Source organism: Hyaena hyaena, unplaced genomic scaffold, assembly GCF_003009895.1.
Source record: "Hyaena hyaena isolate Hyena2069 unplaced genomic scaffold, ASM300989v1 scaffold_26, whole genome shotgun sequence".
NCBI classification, from domain to species: domain Eukaryota; kingdom Metazoa; phylum Chordata; class Mammalia; order Carnivora; family Hyaenidae; genus Hyaena; species Hyaena hyaena.
This window is the reverse complement of record NW_024080658.1, coordinates 4,784,446-4,802,562: the sequence shown is the minus strand read 5'-3', so window position 1 is coordinate 4,802,562 and position 18,117 is coordinate 4,784,446.

Below are 18,117 nucleotides of genomic sequence, written 5' to 3'. Positions count from 1 at the left end.
ATTCCCGCTAGAGGAGCTAAGTATGAATCTATTCCTTTGCCTTTTCCAGCTCCTAGAGGCCATCTGCCATCCTTACATTGTATCTTCAAAATGCATCCCTCCAACCTTTGTTACCATCATAACATCTCCTCTCTGACTTTGACTCTGCTGCCTGTCTCTTATAAGGACTCTTTCAACTACATTGGACCTACCTGGATAATACCTCTTGCTATTTAAGGTAACATATTCACAAGGATTAGGATGTGAACATCTTTGGGGAACCATTATTCTGTCTACCAAAGACACCTATTCAATTTCCTAGCAACTAAATAATGGATAGTTGTGGTTTATTCATATACTGGAACACTACACATCACTGAGAATGAAATTTCTCAGTGGCTTGCAATATCGTAAATGAATCACACAAACATAACATTGAGTGAAAGAAGGCAGAAAGAGATGACATGAGTCTAGGTGTAACAAATACAGAATATGGCAAAATTAGTGCATGACAGAAGTCAGGATAGAGGTGGGAGTCTGTGACCAGGCAGGAATAGGAGAAACACTAGGAGATGATGATGATCCTTTCTGTTTTGGTCTGGGAGCTAGGTCATGGATGTGCTCAGTCTGTGAAAACTCCACTGAACTATACCCCTAAGGTGCATGTGCATTTCTCTGTTGTATATTTTACTTCAGTGAAAAGTGTAACTTTTTTACTGACAAAGAGGAAGGATAGGGTCCTGTGAGCATAAGTAGCTCCCGAATTTTATAACTGGTGCAGTAGGAAAAGTTAAAGCTTTAGCATCAGATAGGTAAGACTTATACTGACAATTCTTTTACTAATTCTCTGCTATTCCATAAACTACTTAATCTTTTTGGGTTCTTCCTCTAGAAAATGGAGATAGTAACACTTCCTGCCTCATTAGATACACATAAGTAACCTATGTGAAAACAAATGGAACATAACAAGAGCTGAATAAATACTTCTTCCCCTCAAGTTTGCTATTAGGTCTATCTTTCAAAAGAGCAAATACACAACAGAAAAAAAAACCCAACCATCTCAAAAACTATATTTTTCTTCTCATTTTCACTGCCATGTTTAAAGTTATTTGCTCAGAACTGTATGAGAAGTTACTCCATGCACTGTAAAATTGGTAAAGTAATAGTTTTGTTTCTTTATAAAAATGGCCTATTTCCATATAAAACTTCTGAAAATTTATAAAATTGAGCTACTTGAGATCATGAAAGCATCAGATATCACTTCCACTAGTTATAACATCCATAGGAAAAATTCAAGGAGCAAGGTAGAAAATACAGCCACTCCAGACTTCTACCTACAAAGCAAGCACAGCCTCTATCGAGCATTACGTCTATCTGTGTGACTAGAAGGAATATCTAGAGAGAAAACCAAACTTACACTTCAATAGGCACCTCTAGTCCTCACTGCCCTGCAGCAGGGCATAAAACACAAAGATGAAAGAAAAGAAAAGAAAAGAAAAGAAAAAAGAAAAGAAAAGAAAAGAAAAGAAAAGAAAAGAAAAGAAAAGAAAGAAGAGAAGAGAAAAGAAAAGAAAAGAAAAGAAAAAAAAGAAAAGAAAGAAAAGAAAAGAAAAAGAGAAAGAAAGAAAGAAAGAAAGAAAGAAAGAAAGAAAGAAAGAAAGAAAGAAAGAAAGAAAGAAAAGGAAAGGAAAGGAAAGGGAATGAAAGGAAAGGAAAGGAAAGGAAGGAAGGAAGGAAGGAAGGAAGGAAGGAAGGAAGAAAGGAAGGAAGAAAGGAAGGAAGAAAGGAAGAAAGAAAGGAAGAAAGAAAGAAAGAAAGAAAGACCGACCGACCACAGGTAAAAAGTGGGTTTCCCTTGAAATATAAGAGCATGGGATGTTTGAGATCAGGACTGAGATATGGAGCCTCAGAGACAGCATAAAGAGTTCTGGGCACTTAGAATTACCGAGCTTGGTCAAGGTCACTCAGACCCACACACAGTTTGGTTTACAGTCCTCTTCCCAGGGGATTTTAAGTCATGGTTTACATTTCTCATTTCCAGCCAGAACATTTTATTTGTAGTGCTTAGTTCTTTATCTGTATTTTTTCACCCCCATTTTTATTGCCATGGGCATTATTTCAACATCATTTAATTTCTGATCCAGACTTGACCTACTTTTCCCACCCGATTTTGCACCCTCCACGACTCTCAGCTCCCCAGATTTCTCCATTCTATCTCTCCCTGAATGCCTCTCCACTCCTACTCCTCCAGCCTGGGCCGTGTCCTCCCAAGCACTGCTCGGTCAGCACCTTCACTGGGATGCTTGCCTGGCTCCTTGAGTCTATACCATTTCATCACACCTTCAGGGAAACCTGAACCACTGCATTTATTACACACACACACACACACACACACACACACACACACACAGTTTATCCATCTGTCTCAGGCTCTAGATTGTGTGCTCCTTCAGAACAACAGCTGTATTATTCACTCCTGCTTCCAAGAATCTCACTTAGAAAGTATTTCAGAAACGTTTGCTGAATGAATAAATGTCTATCTGGTGGTCACCAGCCAGAGGAAGCAGCTGAGGCTCTCTTGGGTTTCTCTGTATCTTTAGATCAGCAGTCTCTTGTTACAAGTGTCGTCAAATTTCATGTTAACGTAACAGTGCTTTATTTACCCAAAGAACTACTATCACAAACTGTTATTAGCCTTTTGTTTTTACTTCTCTCTCCCCTCAATCAGAGCACAATCCTTATTCTATAACAATCTCCATGATTTATTTAGACCTCTTTTATCTATCAAATCAGCGATTTTAAACCAAGTATTAAAAAAATTGCCCATAAGACCTTCAGGTAACTGGTGAAGCAATACTGCTTTATCCTTATCTTAAAGTCGAACAAAAATCACTTCCCCACAGACCAGAATGATTATTTGATTCTGTGTATACAGAGATTTTTAATTGGAAAGGCTGAAGAGCTGTGAATGGTAGCCAGCCATTATGTGTAAATAGATTTTTCAGTTTGTGGTGGTGGTTCTTCTTTTTCCCTTCATCTTATTAGAAGAAAAATCTAAATTTCAAAAATGGAAGTTATTCTATTCAACATTATACAAGCTTAACTGAATTTCATAGGAAAGACAAGACTTTATGCCAGACATGAGGTCAAATTTGAAAATAAGAGCAAATGAAATGTCTCCCCCGGCAGAGCTGATGTAAACTGCAGCGTGGTGTAAATCAGTGCGTGAAAAGACAGTACTAAAGCAGTTATCACTTTTTTTCCAGGGAACAGCAGAGTAGTGATAAGGCCAGTCTTGCTCTCGTTGGAACTGAACCCAGGCGGTCTGGTTCCAACGCTTCTACCGCCTCTCGGGAAAACAAGAGCAGTCCAAATGATCGTTACTAAAAGCCTGTAAGAACAGAACACAGACCACTCTTTCCAGAAATTTAGCAGTCACAGGAAAAGAGAGAGATAGGGAAGTTGCATGAAACAAAAGCAGGGCCAAGGAAAAGTATTTTTAGGGAAGGAGAGTCTCGAGCCTGGTTTTAGCTTGACAGGAAAGATTAAGATATGAGGGAGCCGGTGGCAGGTGGCAGAAAGTCCCCCGCCCCCCCCTTCCCCGCCAGAAGGCTATCATGTGTGGAATCCAGGAGAGGGAGAGACAGACTCCACTGTTCAAGGCGATGCGACTCTGAAACAAGGAAGAGGAATGAGCAGAAAATGGATGAAGATAAAAATAAATTTTGAGTCAGAGAGAAGGGAAGTTGAGAGTTCACCGTATATGGCTTCAAGGATCTCTGTGAATAGGAGGTAATTTCATCTGCTGAGAGGGAGGGAAGTAAAGGGCTGAGGTTTGAAGAGTGTAAATAAGGACTCAGAACACCTGATCTGAGGAACAATTTGTGAAGGTAAGAGAGATACGAATAAGGCTTGCTGAAATTCATTCAAGGCCACAATGCGGGAGCAATCATACTTGTGCTGTGGTGAACAAGGCCCTGAGAAAAAGGAGTTTGAGGCTTGACCCTTTTTCTTTTCCATAATTGCTGCTTGATATGATGGAGTTTATTAAAGCTCTCTTGCTTCATTTCCCCTATAAAACAAGTTAATAATCCTTGCCCCCTTCCTACCTCATAGGACTTTAACAAGCATTAATTAATATCTTCAAAGTGTCCCAAATGCCTTGGGAAAGCACTATACAAGGACTTTTTTCATCACTTTTATTATTCTTGCAATTGCATTTCCCCACACTCTGTTTAGAAGTGAATCAAAATACAATCTCGATAACTTCCTTCACTTGTTTCCAGAATTTGTTTGCTAAGCCCCCTGAAATCAGCCATTGAAGCACCAGATGCAAAAAACGGACAAAATCTAAAATGTTGTCCAGATGCTATCAAACCAAAAAAATAATTATTTGAAGTTAAACCACATCAAAATTTATAGCCTCTATAGAACTCATTGATCTATCCAATATAATGAATGCAAGCGAAGGATTTCAAACTGGCCCTTTCCTCAAAACGCCAGTGACCTGGTAAGAAAAACCACAGCCCTAATGAAAAATACAACACAATAATGAATATCTTAATGCTTAATGTAGCAATGGCTCAATTTTAAGGCATCCATTATTCTACATACTTTTTTTTAACTTCCTTTTTTGATATAATCTCAATTCCTTCCTTCCTTCTATTTTGTTATTCAACAAATATATACTGATCATTTATATGTGCAGGCACTGTGTTAGGCCTGAGAGTATGCTAGCTAGCATCCACCTTGCCACACACACACATTTCCCCCTTTGGACAGTGTTTCTCTCATTATCAAAGATACTGTAGTTCTTTACTTTTCATTTCTTTTTGATTAGAGCACAGATAAAATAGAGCTGAAGTTCTATACCATCGCCACATTGGCTGGGTTGACATTATTTACTGGTATTAAGATATAAAGGGTACTGAGTATCAATAATTTGCTGACCTTCATCCAAATGACTGTGTTAAGTACTAATTAGCCCATGGATATCATGGGCTATGAAATCACTTGTATGAAACATCAGACCTCAATTTAGGGGTAAAGGTTACTTTTCCAAGTTCATTTCTGATAACAGCAGCTACTTGTTATAGGATGTGGTTGCTATGGTGATGTGGCAGGAGTGAAAATTTTTACTTTACATAAAGTTTTGTCCAAGTTTGCCCCTTTGAACTTGAGACACTACATGGTCTAGCGGATTCCCATGATATAGGGTTGGGTTTTGAAGTCAGTAGAGTTTCTTCAGAATCTATAAAACAGACTTCTCTTCATTCTTTGACATTATTTGACAACCTCCATCAAGGTTATAGTTGGCTGAATGTAGGGACTGGGGTGGGGAGGGACAAATAGGGAGTCCTGGTACAAGCAACAAAAGGAATTTTTCAAAGCTGAAGTTATGGAATTGTCAATATAGTATGTCTAGTCCACAGATTTAACATGGCTATGAATTAGGTTTTGTAGGGTAGGGCCTGCCTTGAACCCCCAAAACAATGTGGAAAGAACTCAAAATTCTTGTGGCCATTCCATAATCGGAAACATCTAGAAGCCTGCATGTGTGGCTATGTGGCATGCTCACAATTCCTTTGACAATTACCCAAATTTGTATCATCTAAAACTATCAAAACCCAGTACTCTTTGTGTCTTACATTTGAATCACTGTATTGCTATGTTTGGGATGATTCTACAAACACTTTAACCCTGACTGAAATCAAGTTCACATTTTCTCCCAAAGGTCCCACAAAATAAAATTATCACCAGTGTCCAGGAATTTTGCCCCAAAATAATGATAGGAAAGTAAAAGTGAAGGCAAAGCGAGAGGTCAGAGAAGTGCAAATGTGAGAACCAATCCAAGAAACCCAGGAAACAAAGCCAATTATATAACCAACACAGTTTATATGTGGAAAAGGCAAGGACTTCCCATGTCCAAATTGTGGCAGACTATTTTCCTATGACAGTAAACAGCATGCTTTCTGATCTCCCATTCCACATGCTTTCTTAGAACTTTGCCATTCTCCCATCAACAAGTGAAGGCTATGCCCCATCCCTCGACCCCAGGCAGGTCTTTGTGACCACCTTGACCAATAGAGTATGTCAGAAATGACACTGTATGATTTCTGAGACTAGGTCACACAAATGTCACACATATCCACCTTGTGCTCTCAGGATGCTCATTCTTAGAACTCAGACACCACATTCTAAGGAAACCTAAGCAGATCCACATGGGGGAGAACTAAGTTGCTCGCCCATATCCTTAGTTGCTTTTCATATACTTTATATATTAAATTCCCCATTCCATTCTAATGACCTATTGGCCTTTTTGCTTTAATTATCATTGCTTTATAAAATGTTATAAAACCTGTGAAGGCAAGGTGCCACACAAGCTTGTCAAATTATATTAGCTAGCTTTAGCACTTCAGTGCTAAAATCACTTCAGTGCTTTTGATCAACCATCAAAAATAGTATAATTATATACATGCACATATACAGGTAAATACATACAGTGTTAGTTTCCCAGAGCTTCTGTAATAAAGTTTTATCTTTTTGGAGAACACAAGTCAATCCAGAACAGGTATATGTACACACATGTGCACATGCAGATGCTTTCTAGAAATTTTGCTAAGTGATGAGAATCTCAATTAACTTTTTTTCTGTAGTTTGGACTTGAAAACTACATTAGAATCCATCTTTCTACATACCTGTCCAAATACCATATTGCTTTACTTATGACAGTTTTAAAATGTTTTATTTACTTTCAGAATAAATATCCTGATTACTCTTGTTTTTCAAAATCATCTTAGCTATACTTACCTGTTTATTATTTCAGGTAATTTCAGAGACATTTTTCTTAAGTTCCACCAAAAGTTGGGATTATATTAAAATTGCATTAAGTGAATAACCTAGGGAAGTTATAAACTCTCTTTTAACCTGAAAAATAACTATCCAGACAGGTAGAGCTGAGCAGACAGGCCTGAGATTTTCATTATCTTTAGACACTGGAAACCTACCTCCCACTTCCTGCCCCAGACTCTTGTTGGATTAACTGGTGGCAATGACTGCTCATGTCTGCAGTTCATTCAGGTTCCAGGGAGCCTCCAGGGCGAGGACCTTATCCTTGGCCTTTGTGAGTCCCATCCACAGTGTACCTAGGTTCCCTTTTCTCCACAGCCTCACCAACATTATGTTATGTTATTTTTTTAATAATAGCCATCCTAACAGATATGAGATGATAGCTCGCTGTGATTTTTACTGATGCTTCCTTGTTGACTCGTGATGTTGGGCACCTTTTCAAATACCTGTTAGCCATTTGTATGTCTTCTTTGGAGAAATGTTTACTCAGGTCCTCTGAATATTTGTTTCTTTGCAGTTGAGTTGTAGGAGTCCCTTATATATTTGGGATATTAACCCCTTATCAGATATATGGTCTGCAAATATTACATCCCATTCTGTATGTTACCTTTTCATTGTGTTGTCTCCTTTGCTTTGGTCTGATATAATCCCACTTGTTTATTTTTACTTTTGTTGCCTGTACTTTTGGGGTCATATCTGAAAAATTATTTCCAAGATCAATGTCAAGGAGCTTTTTCCCTAAAGTTTTAGTTTCAGGTCTCACCTTCAAGTCTTTAATCCACTTTCAGTTGATTTTTGTTTGTAGTGTGAGACAAGAGTCCAATTTTATTATTTTGCATATGGATAATTCAGTTTTCACAACATCATTAATTGAAGAGACTGTCCTTTCCTCCTTGTGTATTCTTGCTGCCCCTGTTGAAAATTAGTTGATAGTAGAGGGCACTTGTTGGGATGAGCATTGGGTATTATATGGAAACCAACTTGACAATAAACTATAAAAAAAATAGTTGATAGTATATATGTGGGTTTATTTCTGGACTCTATTCTTTCCATTGATATGTCTGTTTTTATGTTAATACCATACTGTTTTGATTACTATAGCTCTGTAATATAGTTTGAAAGCAGGAACTGTGATACCTCCAGCTTCGACCTTCTTGCTAAAGATTGCTTCAGCAATTTGGAATCTTTTGCGGCTCCATGCAAATTTTAGAATTTTTAGAATGTATCTTCATTTCCATGAAATGTCCATGGCATCCTTTCTTAATGATATGATGACACAGGATTGCTGGTATAAATGCCAAGCACCTGTCACTTCTCCTTTCCTGCCACCGCTAAAAAAAAAAAAAGGTTAAAAAGAAATCAGTATCCTAACAGCCTCCAAACCATTCCACCCCCTTTCAGTTTCCTTATCACAGAAATGGACCTAATGAGTTGTTTGTTTCCTCTCCTGCCTACACACTGAACTGGACAACTGATCACCCCACACAAGACATTTTTCTTTTCCATCTCTTTGTCTTCTGCCTTCCTCTTCTCCTTTGTTCTTTTGATTTAGAGTTCTATGATGCTTAATGAACAATACACTTCCCAGCAGCCATAAAGCAAGAAAAATTCAGTTAGCATTATAATCACAATTTCAATTATTTACACATGTTAGAAAATATTACCATTGGGTTCTCAGAGTTATTTACTTTGGTGTTTTCTTCTTTTTCGAAGTGCTAAAATATTAGCTCTATTCATTACCAACTGATTGTTTTTAACATGATTCTTCCCCTCCCCTCACCCTGTCTGAAATCCAATTTACAGCCTGCTAAAGGCCTCATAAGTTTTTTATGGATTATTTCCTGGGGTCACATTAATCTGGCTCCTTGTTACTTTACACTAATTTCACTTTGCCACAGTAAAGTAACGAGGTTCGATCTCTTAGGAATTAATCCATAGAGACCTCTTAATGAGGCAAAGCCAGAACGGAGCGCATTTACTGTATTTAATTCCCCCAAGCACAGCGGAGAAGTAAGAGGTCGTCCTGCCCTTCTGTGCAGTGTCACCTGGGGCCCCAGTCTGGAAAGAGAGCTGGGCAGGAGCAGAAGCAATTGGAGAAGACAAGGGAGAGCACCGGAAGCTGGGTACCAGCGCTGCCCCTGCCTCCAGTTTACTAGAACCAGGACCGCTGTGGGGCGGGTGCAGGAAGCGCAAAAAGAAACATCAAAGGAGCTAGGTGGCAGGGGAACAATTTTTCTTTGTGGTTACTAAGCATATGTTGTCACACAGGACATCTCTCCTCCAGCCTGCTTGCTCCCTGAACGCACGGTTTGCTCCCTTTATGGGCACTTGTTTTCAGAGAACACCTTAGTGTTGAGAAGACTTAAAGATTCTGCCCCCTTTTCTCTTGTGCAGGACATTCAGGGTTGTTAAGATTTCCTTTCCCAAGAAGCAAAAACAACAGATTCTTGCAAAGTTTTGCAAAGAGTTTTTTTTTTTTTTTTTTTTAATTTTTAATGTTTTATTTTATTTCTAGGAGAGAGAGAGAGAGAGAGTGAGCAGGGGAGGGTCAGAGAGAGAGGGAGTCACAGACTGAAACAGGCTCCAGGCTCTGAGCCGGCAGTCAGCACAGATCCCGACGCGGGGCTCGAACCCACAAACCACGAGGTCATGACCCAAGCGAAAGCCGGACGCTCAACCGACTAAGCCACCCAGGCGCCCCTTTGCAAAGAGTTTAAGTGAAAAACTTAACATGTATTTGAGAGGAAAATAAGCCAATTCTCTCAAGTTGTAAACTCAGGAGAAGAATAACCTGGAGTTCTAATTTTTATGGAGAATTGATACAGAAAATAGAGTAAGCATCTAAAGAGAATATGTGTTAAGAAGATATGGAGGAAATACATGTAAAGCCCCCAGCACAGTGGCCTGATATGAGAAGGAGTATATAAAGGGTGGCTGTTATTACTTACATTGCTATTGTAATCTCCAAGCAAATTTTGGTCAGTTAGCACTAACTGGCCACTGGAAACACATTTAGGAATGTGCTTCATAAAGCACATTCATTTGTATTTTTTATTGAATTTTTACACCCAGAAGGTAAAAAGAGCAGGTAGTATTGTCCTTGTTTCTCAGAGAAGGAAACAGGCTATTGAGGTTAAGTAATCCATGGAAATTAGTAGCCAAGAGATAGGGCTACTAAGCTTCTCTGAGATCTTTCCTATCTCTTCTCTTCCTGAGTAAATGTAAGGCTTCTCTTTTCTATCTGAGAAAACCTGCACTTTTCTTGCTGTGTCAGAGACAGAAGGGGCAGTGAGTGGAAAGTCTGTCTATTCAGGGTTGAAGTATTAGCAAACTCCCTTGGCCAAAAAAATAAATGTCACACGCTCCAAGTTATATCAATGACAGAACTAACACAATCCATTGATGTTCGTCTATCTTACTCTTGTATCCAACTTTCCAACTGGAAGAGCAAAAAAGGTGGGTTATGTACCGAAACGCTTTACTCCCCCTCAAAAAAAAAAAAAAAAAAAAGCCAACCTATAAAATATCAGTGAATACAAGGCATCGCTTGGGAATTGGACTCTATTAGATGGTGGAGAAAATTGCAAGTTGCCAAATCTTGACATTAACATGAAGCCAGCACTCAAGTTAGGAAGATTGCATTACTCCAACTGTTTTCTCACAAGATAATTTCATTTTGTAGAAACATTAAAAGAGGAAGATATAATTTGAGGGTTTATGAAAGAGATTGTTAAATTGTGGGCTATGGATATGATCAAAATCTATCAGGAATTCAAGTCACTGTGTAAGAAAAAAGTTAGATACTGACTAATATGATAGTAAATTTAAAAGTCATTATAATGATGATGGTGTTCATATGTAACATAACCAAGGGCAGCTTTGAGTAATGATAATCCAATGACTCGTTCTACACCAATAAATCCACTAACACTGCTCAGATAAAATTTAGACCAGATTGTAAAACTACAATTTGTAAAGTTCCCAATTCTCCTTAGTTCACTCATCAGTTCTTCCCAAAAGACTGTAATAGCAGATTACTCATTAATCACTCTTTAATATGTTGGGTGCATTACATGATACACTTTCATCTCTCTTTCATTTAGACTTAGTTGCCTATTTACTTTTGGAACTAAAATTAATTTAAAAAATCAAGTTCAGTGATTTGGGGATTATTCCTGGCATCTGATCTTGTATGGTAAAGTGATGGGGAAAAAAATCAATAATTGATATATTTTCCTACCATTGAATATTTCAAACTAAAACAAACACCTCTCCAAGAAGATTTCAATGCACAAAAGTCCTTTATCTGAAAGGAGTTCCCCATTTTCTAGAGAGAGAGCATTGAAATTTTGGCATGACCAATTGTCCCACAAATTTATCAAAACTACCGTAGGAGCTAGTTTTCAGTGTGGAGCCTCTAGGACAGAGGAAAAGCAATAAAAAATTGAAAATGGGTAATGTCTACTCATGGAAAAAGAAATATAAGCAGTATATGTTTGGGAAAACTTCAGCCTTGTTAGTCATCAAAGAATAAAATCAAAACAAATTTTTATTCCCAACTATCAAATTATTATATATTTTTTTCAATGGATAATTATCCAGATTCCATTCACAGCAAAGGATTCAAGGCTTGTAAAAGAAATGAGAGTGAAGATCCAGGATCTAGAACAATTACATGGACCCTCAACTGAACTGATTGATAATAAAGGGTCAAAAAAGTAAGCCAAATTAGAATCTAGGGAGAAAATCTAAATTCAAATACCAAGAAAAAGATGGGGAAGACAGCAGTAGATCTTGGCAGGGCCAGAGGTAGAGATCAGAGGTAGATAACACAAAGCCGGGAATTTGTGCAAACACAGTTCTGATACAAAAAGACCTCAAAAGCCAGTAAACAAAGTTCTATTCCTGTGAAAGAAGGAGTAACAAAAACTGAATTTAACCTTTCACCTTAAACGATTAAAATTTCAATAAAATATGTGAAACAATAGTTTTGGACAACTGGCATTGTAGAATAGTAATGTCTGGGAGAAGGGATATAAACACAGTGAGCCCTGCAAGTGCTTAACATCTGGGCATACTTCCTGACCACAGCATAGAGACTGAGGACCAAACAGAGCTTAGTAGTGTCCCTGAAATGAGCAGATAGAGTTCTGGATTCAGAGATCCCAAGGAGGATAAAATTTTGGAGCAGAGTACTAGAGACGAGAATTCTTTACTGGAAAAGCTCTGGATATATTCAGAAGGTTACACTGGAATCTCTAGCTAACTACTGATTAGTAGATCCATGTGAGAAAACTACAAAGGCCAAAGAAAGAACCACTGGAAAGGAGCAGGCAAACCAATTCTCAGGGAAAATACAGAGTGAAGAGGAGTTGCTACCCTCACCAAATAGGGTAGAAAGAACTCCTATAACACAAGGTATTGAGTAGAGTCCTTAGAAAAATATTGCCTCAAGAATAGGACCAAATTAACCCTAGACTGAAGGCTGTTATAGATTTCCCCTAACAAAACTGTCTATAAGTGACTATGTCCTAGGAAAAAAAAGTCCAAAATTATTTAAATAAATAAATAACCTAACAACTACACAATATAAAATTGACAATATCTACAACAAATCAAAAATTATCAGGCATGCAAAGAGACAGGAAAATATGGCTCATATGATAAATGTCAATCAAAAGCAACAGACCCAGAAATGACACAAATGATAGAATTAGTAAAAGTCAAGGAAACTAACCAGCCATAACAAATATACTTCATATGTTTAAAAAAGTAGATAAAAGTCTATGTAAAATGAGGTGATATGGAAAGTACGATAAGATACAAATCAAACTTATAGGAATGAAAACACAGTGTCTGAAATGAAAAATAACCCTGGGTAGGATTACCAATAGATTAGACACAGCAGAAGTAGGAGATGCAAGACAGAGCAACAGAGCTCTACGACATGAAACAAAGAAAAGATACCATGGCAAAAAAGGAAAAAAACAGAGAATTGGTGAGCTGTGAGACAATACCAAGTGAACTAATATGTGCATAATTGAAGTCTTGGAAGAAGGAGGAAACAACAAAAATATCTGAAGAAATAATAGCTCAATTTGATGAAACTCAACCCACAGCTTGAAGAACCTGAGTGAACTCAAACAAAAGAAATGCAAGGAAAACTGTGTCAACACAAATGATAACAAAATCTCTGAAAACCAATACCAAAGAGAAAATCATAAATGCATAAAGTTACATAAAGAGGAAGGAAACTAAAAATGACAATAGACTTCTCATCAGAAACAATGCAATCCAGAAGACAGTGCAGATATATTTTTAAAATATTGGGGGAGGGGAGAACTGTCAACCTAGAATTCTATAATCAGTGAAACTATCTTTCAAAATGAAAGAGAAAGAGGGAAAGAGGGAAACAGACAAGAAACAAACATGTCATCTGTCATAAGAACAGGAGACAAAGGGACGAATGTATAGAAATACAAGGAAAAGGTGCCCAATCATATAAGTGGTTCAGGAAAAGACCTCTCTGAAGAGGTGACATTCGAAAAGTCCTAAGGGAGGCAGTCATGAGAATATCTGAGTGAAAAGGAATTCAGGCAGAGAGAACAGCAATTGCAAAGGCCCTGGGCAGAAGTGGGCTTGGTGTGTTCAAAAAAAAAAAAAGAATGCCAGTGTGGTTATATCAGGGGGAAGGGGAGGATAAATAACAAAAGGTGAAGGTGGTAGAACAAGGGTGCACAAAGAGAAACCATTTAGGAAGCAGTTGCCACTGTGTAGTAGAGAAATGGTGGGCTAAAAAGCAGGTTGGTAGATGTGGCAGGTAGAATAACAGCCACCCCAAAATATCACATCCCAATCGCAGGAACTTGTAGGATGTGATATGTCACCTTACCTGGCAAAAGTGGTGACTCTGCAGATGTGATTAAGTTAAAGACCTTGAGGTGGAAAGATTATCCTGGATTATCTACATGGATCCAGTCTAACCACATGGGTCCTTAAAAACAGAGACTCTTCCCCAGCTGTGGGCAGAGGAAGATGGCAGTGTGGAAGGTCGGTCAGAGAGATGCAGCATTGCACCTTTGAAGATGGAAGAAGGATTATGAGCTACAGAACATGGGCAGCCTCCAGAAGCTGGAAAGAGCAAGGGAAAGGTTTCTTCCTAAGAGCTTCCAAAAAGAAACACAGCCCTGCCAAACAGCCTGATTTTAGCCCACTGAGACCCATGGCAGACTTGTGACCTAGTAAATTTGTGTTGTTGTAAGCCGCCAAGTGTGTGGTAACCAGTTATGGGAGCAATAGAAAATTAGCAGGGATGAGGGTAGAAACGTCACTCTGGCTGAGGTAGAAAAGAACTAACTAGGAACGAGAAAGGGGAAACTGAAGACAGAAAAGCAACAACAGTCAACGTCATGTTTTCTGTGTCCAGAGCTCAGCTCTTGCATTTAGCCCTTATTTAAAAAGTTATGCTAATGCGCCAGTCATAAAAAGAGAAATTTCACCATGCTTTTACATTTAGAGAAAAAGAACATGCTTATCAAAAGGTGGAATGGAAGGCTAAACAGTGTGTTGAAAGTCCAGCCAGAAAGGAGACCAACTATAGAGCTGATTGAAGAAAAGAGATTATAGGAATAACCATTGCAGTTAGGATCCCATCAAAATAACTTTAATAACACTACATAAAAGTCACTAGAAATGATTTCTGCTTAGGCAGAAATCTCAAATCACTCCCCATTGAAGTATCTCCAGTGGTTTTTGCCAAGCGCCCATCTGGGGGTAGCACGGGGCGAGGCATGTGAGGTAGGCATCCATCACTGGGGCGGGCTGTCATCTACAGATACTCTTTTTGCTCAACTGGGAGGATTGTCAAGACCACCCCTTGAGTCCCAGCCTCCTACACCCATGTTTCCAGAACCCTGAAGTCACTCTTAATAATCTTAGTGAGATCAGTCAATATTCTTTATGCCCACATGGATGAAAGTCATGGCATAACAGTCATTTCATTGAGCCTAACGTGTCTCTACAGATTTTCAGCATCTGGCCTGCATCTGGGCCCCCACAGGAGGGTGTCGCTGATCGCTAGAATTCTTCTCTTCTTGGAACCGCCTTCACTAGCCCATAAACTTCCAATGTCTCCAGCTCTTGTTCTACTTTTGTGGAAACAGATTTGTTTTTCTGTGGAAGCAAGATACTGAGAGGATTTAGGAAAAGGTCCCTCCACATTTACAAATAGGATATATAGGACGTAACCAATCCAGCAGAGGACATGGGTTTATGCCATAAATAATCAGTGTGCCTCCTCTTAGATAAAGCAGGGTCACAGAAAACAAAAACTGATACCAAATTTTGAGTACTACTATGCACCAAGCACTGTGTGTAGCGCTCTACATATGGTAGAGGATTTAATTCTAACAATGCTACTTTGAAGTAGGTATTATCTCCACTTTAAAGATGAAGAAATTGACTTGAAAAGCTTAGAAAAATACGGTACAGTCAGGATTCAAACCCAGGTCTTTCTGACTCCACTAGGCTGAAGCACTCTGGTAGTTAATAAAGAGAACTCCAGGATCCCCTGACATCTCTGAGTCTTATGTTCAAGCACTGGAATGTAAGGTCGAACCACGTACAGCCTATAATGGAACTCAGATGCCTTATATAGCACCTGCCGCCTCCAACAGTCTCATTCAGAAAAGTATTCAACGGGGCACCTGGGTGGCTCAGTCGGTTGGGCATCCGACTTTGGCTCAGATCATGAGCTCATGGCTTGTGGGTTTGAGCCCCGTGTCGGGCTCTGTGCTGACAGCCAGCTAAGAGCCTGGAGCCTGTTTCAGATTCTGTGTCTCTTTCTCTCTCTGACCCTCCCCTTTCTCTCTCTCAGAAATAAATAAAACATTTTTAAAAATTAAGAAAAGTATTCAACATATTTTTGCTACCTGGATCTATGGGTTACAATGAGACCAAACTATCTAGAAATAAAGGACCCAGGTTTGGCTAGAGAGTTTCATTTTCAACTACACTGGCACATTTGTATTTCTATAAACCTGGCTGTTTCCTGTCATATATCCACACCCGCTGTGAACCCAACCTTTCGGTCTGTGCAGCTAGTGATTCTTACCCTTGGAGTCACTTCCAGTGATGTAACATCCACCCAGATCACTATCAATAATTTAAGCACTAATCCTACTGGCAGTAGAACACAGAAGTCAAGAATGAGTGATTTGGTGGAGAAAAGACCTGGGTTCAAATCCCAGCTGTGCCAGTCACTAACAAGCCCTCCACCCGTGGGTAAGTCACAGCTTTCCACACCTCAGTTTTCCCATTTGTAAAACAAGGATAGCAAAATTTCAGAGTTGTCATAAGGATAATGAGGTAATGTGCATAAATCTCTTAGCACAGTGGCACATAGTAAGCAGTCAACAAATGTTAGCTATTAGTCCTATTACCACATAGCTCGGGACACAAGTGGCAATTAAAACCAAGGACAAACAATGCAGACCAAAGTGATGAGCCCTTCACTCACTATGAACCTCCAGAGAGATTGTAGCAGTGTGTGTGCCTCAGAACTGAGCTGAAGCTGGGCAACACAGAGTGGAAAGCACATCGGCAGCATATCTAAAACATCTCCACACATTCCCCAGGTGTTGTACCCCAACTAGCCGTGGCCAGTCACACTAGGCTCCTCTCCTGCCTCTGCTCCCTTGCTCCATATCAGTGGTCCCTCCAGTGGGAGCAGAAGGAGATGGTCCATGAAAATTATTCACTGGAGTGAGAAAAGAAAATATTAGGATTTCCATTTATTGTTTTATGGTCAGTTAAATTTATATTTATTTTAAAACACAGTAATATACATGAATATTTGTATTGAATCTAAAAATACACAGATAAGATATTTGGGATACACGCTCAAGTTTTCCTTTAACTAACAGGGAGCGAAATCTGAAAAAAAATGGGCAGAACTCTGTCCAGTTCTTAAAGGGATACAAAGTTATAAGCACAAGTGCCTGATGGGTAGGCTATGCAGGTAGCCTGTGCCTACCTGCAGGCTGTGCAGGTAGGTGAAATTCAGGGGCTAAAGGATGCGGTGAAGAAAGTAGAAAACTCGTCCCTACTAAAGTGTTCCTTTTAGAAGTCAGCTTAGAGCCCTAACCCAGGTCCTCAAGGTAGCCTGGGCTGGGACTGGGAGTCAAAGGGCCTGGATTCAAATCCTGGCTCTGCTCTTTACTCATGTGACATGTCACGGGATAAGTCATTTAACCTGAGATTCAGTTTCCTCATCTCTTTGTGGATTCATAATACATATGTCAAAGGGTCACTGTGACCTCTAAGTGAGATGATGTATGTCCAAGGTCTTCAATGACTTCAATGACAATTGAATCTAAATCATTCATCTCTGTAGCAGCTGAGCTGAGAATAGCAATGCTCTATGGGTTAAAACTAGTCAACTGTCTGCTACGTGGAAGAGGAAGTAGAACTGTTCCATGTCATCCTTGATGGGAAAATCCAATAAAAGGAGAATTTATGTAACAGAATTAAATCTGCACCTGCCTTTTCAAATAATGGATTCTCCATCACAGACATTGTTTAAGCTGAGACTGTACGTCTAGAGATTTTGTAAAGTAGACTCATTTTGAGTGATAACTCTGTAGTATACAACTTTCACATTACCTTCAAACACCAAAAGTTTATACTTCTAACCCGAATAAAATGAGAAGCAGTTAAAGAGCAACATGAATGCCAATAATTTTAGGCCCTTTGGCAGGTCAAGAGGAAGAATACAGATACTTGCATACAGAGGTACCTTTTGATATCCTGCAAATTATACAACGCCCTAGTTCATCCACATGAGACTTGAACTGCCTCCTAAAGGTCCCTCAAACTCCTGCCATGTAGAGCATGTTGTTCAACAGTTCACGCAGCCTGGTGTAATAATGCACGACCACAGGATTCATCCCTACTTACAGAGCTTTTGTTCTGGAAAGATGCTGAAGAGGAATAGATCATATCAGTATCAAACCTACAAGCAATTCATTCGCAAATATTTTCTCTCCAGCCAAAATCTTGCCTTTGAGGGTCAGACTCAAAAGTCAACCTATAATTTGCCATCTAGCTCCAACACTTCCTAAAAGAAACGTGCCATCTTCCCCTCTTCCCCATCTTTTAGCATTCCATCTCTGTGAATGGCACCACTATTCACTTGTTTTCCCTTTCAGAAGCCTCGGGTTATCTTTGTTCCCACTTCCTCCCTTCCTCCCCATATCCTGTCATTTTTACATCCTGAGTACCTCTTGAATA